The sequence below is a fragment of the Anabas testudineus genome, chromosome 9, assembly GCF_900324465.2.
Source record: "Anabas testudineus chromosome 9, fAnaTes1.2, whole genome shotgun sequence".
Lineage (NCBI taxonomy): Eukaryota > Metazoa > Chordata > Actinopteri > Anabantiformes > Anabantidae > Anabas > Anabas testudineus.
The window spans coordinates 24,526,149-24,529,735 of NC_046618.1; the positions used below are offsets into that span (position 1 = coordinate 24,526,149).

Below are 3,587 nucleotides of genomic sequence, written 5' to 3' on the forward strand. Positions count from 1 at the left end.
AAGTTTACAGACATTATATTTGATATCTTGATTTGACTTTGTTCTTTTTTTTCCTGTAGAGACATAATTTTACAAGAAATAGTTTTTGTTCCTAATCCACAATCTGTACATGTGTCCTTTTGGTCATTTGGAGAAATAAAGCTAAACTAGCTCTGAACTGAATTGAACATATTGAATGTTGTTTTGTTTTGAGCGTCTGAGGAGAGAAACTGCTGCTGATTTTTGTCCACCACTTCTCAGAATACTGAACTGGACAAATACAGAAAACAGCTCACTGCTTTGTTATATTACTGATGAATAATGTAAAAGTCTTAACAGAGGGAAATAAAATATTAGACTTTTAATTTCATTCCATCTATCAGATTATTACTAGTTTAAAAATACAATTCTAACAAATAATTTAACATTTAACCGCTGGCTGTCTAAGTGGTGTCCAGCAAACAACGTGGGCTACATCGACAACTGGAAAATGTTTTGGATAAAACCTGGGCTCCTTAGTAGAGATGGCATCCATCTCACTTTAGATGGAGTTTCACTTTAAATCAGCTGCAAGAAAACTGTGGAGGAAGATGCTACAACATGTTTGAAAGTGACAACAAACTATTAATGGAGAATACCGAGGACACAGTTGACAGTTTGGATAATGACATCTGCCTCCACTGTCCCAGAATCCAAGTCTATATCTCAAGTCAAACTCTATGCTGTTTGGTTCTGTTGGTAGTTTCATCATATTCCCATTATTGATGGCCTCTACCTAAACAGTCTGTGAATACTGTGGTATTTATTTGAGGTGTTACAGTCCTCCATGTATATCTAAATGTTAATAAAGGAACAAACTAGGATCCTCCCTTGAGCTTCTCTGGCCAGGTTCACTTAATTTTGCTGTTTACTTTGTGCAGCATTGTCTAAGTCAGATGATCCACCATTTCACTTCCCCTTGAAGTGATTTCTTTTCTACTCTGTGTAAACACAACCTTGCAGAATGATATCTTTTTAAGCCAACAGCACAGTGTTTACAGTGTTAATTACGAACAACTAGAACACACTCTATTAGAAGGATCGTGGAAAGTATGAGTAAAATCAGCTCTGAAAAAGAAATAAATAAAAGTTAGGAAAATGTTGGTGAATGAGGTCCATTGTCCGGACAAACATGTAAGATCAAAATTTAAATCTGTCAAATAGCCTTTGTCATAATCAATCTCACTGTAAGTTAATTAAGCAAACAGGTTGTTTTTTCACACCGCAGACAGAGTTGGACATCTGTCTTATGAACATGGAGGTGAAATCTTTGAGTAAACTGATATTTCTCACGTCTATCGGGAACTTTTAGTTCCAACTTAAAAGCAGGACAGAAAAAAAGCTCCTCTGAAATAAAAGATTGAGTCCGAGTGGACCATGTTTTCCACCTCCATTGTCAATGCGGCTGTTCGGAGCTGTGGCCGTACGGTCTCTGGTGCCTGTCACGGCGGCAATCCCCGAACCCAGTGGTGGGAAGCCGTCAAGCTGAAGAAGGTGTCTTATCAGGCCTGGTTGGCCTGTGGGACTCCTGACACAGCTGATGGGTATCGGCAGGCCAAACGTGCCGCAGCCCGCGCGGTCACAGAGGCAAAAACTCGGGCCTGGGAGAAGTTCGGCGAGGCCATGGAGGAGGACTATCGGTCTGCCTCAAGGAAATTCTGGCAAACCGTCCGGCGCCTCAGAAGGGGAAAGCAGTGTCCTACCAACACTTTTTACAGTGGAGCTGGGGAGCTGCTGACTTCGACTGGGGACATTGTTGGACGGTGGAAGGAATACTTTGAGGATCTCCTCAACCCTGTCGATACGCCTTCTGCTGAGGAAGCAGGGGCTGGGGACTCAGGGGCTGACTCGTCCATTTCCCTGGTCGAAGTCACTGAGGTAGTCAGTAAGCTCCTCGGTGGCAAGGCACCAGGGGTGGATGAAATTCGCCCTGAGTACCTTAAGTCTCTGGATGTTGTAGGGCTGTCTTGGTTGACACGCCTTTGCAGCATTGCGTGGAGATTAGGGACAGTACCTCTGGACTGGCAGACCGGGGTTGTGGTTCCTCTTTTTAAAAAGGGGGACCGGAGGGTGTGTTCCAACTATAGGGGGATCACACTCCTCAGCCTCCCTGGGAAAGTCTATGCCAGAGTGCTGGAGAGGAGAATTAGGCCGCTAGTCGAACCTCGGATCGGGCCATGGTTCTCAACCGGAAAAAGGTGGCTTGCACCCTCCAGGTTGGGGGGGAGATCCTCCCTCAAGTGGAGGAGTTTAAGTATCTTGGGGTCTTGTTCACGAGTGAGGGAAGAAGGGAGCGTGAGATTGACAGACGGATTGGTGCATCGGCAGCAGTAATGCGGTCGGTGTACCGGTCCGTCGTGGTGAAAAAGGAGCTGAGCCGAAAGGCAAAGCTCTCGATTTACCGGTCAGTCTACGTTCCTATCCTCACCTATGGTCATGAGCTTTGGGTCATGACCGAAAGGACAAGGTCGCGGATACAAACGGCCGAAATGAGTTTCCTCCGCAGAGTGGCTGGGTGCACCCTTAGTGATAGGGTGAGGAGCTCAGTCACCCGGGAGGAGCTCGGAGTAGAGCCGCTGCTCCTCTGCATCGAGAGGGGCCAGTTAAGGTGGCTTGGCCATCTGTTTCGGATGCCCCCGGGACGCCTCGTAGGGGAGGTTTTCCGGTCCTGTCCCACCGGGCGGAGGCCCCGGGGAAGACCCAGGACACGTTGGAGAGACTATGTCTCTCGGCTGGCCTGGGAATATTTGCAGAAACACAAAATCTCATCAATATATGTTATATGTATATTATATATAGAAAAAACACACATCCAAGGGATACAAACAGTTAAGAATGAGAATGTGCAGAACAACCAAAACACGTTTACCCCACAGTCTCTGAAATAAAAGATGAAAGTGTTGAGTGGTGATCTATTTAAGCAAGTTTTTCCTGTTATCAGATTCTTCTGAGCCACACCTGAACATTTTTCTTTAATCACACCAGCTCTTTTTTGCTTTCACTTTACATTTGCATTTAGTCATTTGGCAGATACAAGGCAAACTATCTAAGTCAAGGAACACACACTTTAACTTTGATTTAGGGTATAGAGTTCTTTTGCTCCTGTGGAACAGTAAGACTCCTCAGATGGTGAGTAAAAAAACTAAGACTCTCCTTGATTTAATGTAAATGGAAAAAAAGGAGCTGTAGTAACTGTAGTCGGTTGATTAGAACTGTTGATTTAACCAGACAAAGACCTGAACTAAGATCAGTGGCTTTAAATTGACTTTGTCATTGATTTTAGGTGAGTGTTTGCATCTCTATTTATTACCACAGTAACTTTACTAACTGAGGTGTAGACACTGTTTTCTCCGCACTGTAGACAATTATGCAGTTTTATCATTAATTATCAGGGTCCAGTTGAAATGTTTATAATTCACACACACAGCTAAAACCTATTGCTTTACAAACTGTGTGTTGTAGCTGAAACATGTTATCACATAGGCTCAATAAGCTATTTGCTTACTGAAATCCAGGTGGAGCTGTGTTTTGTTCTTTTTGCCAGGCAGTGATTTTCAAAGTGGAACTGC

General features: G+C 43.9%; 1 protein-coding gene across 1 annotated transcript in view; it reads left to right on the plus strand.

Moving 5' to 3' along the window:
- Nucleotides 1–3,587, plus strand: part of LOC113150531 (GTPase IMAP family member 8-like) — a 60,801-nt gene that overhangs the window by 5,397 nt on the left and 51,817 nt on the right. The gene's annotated exons all lie outside the window — the stretch shown is intronic.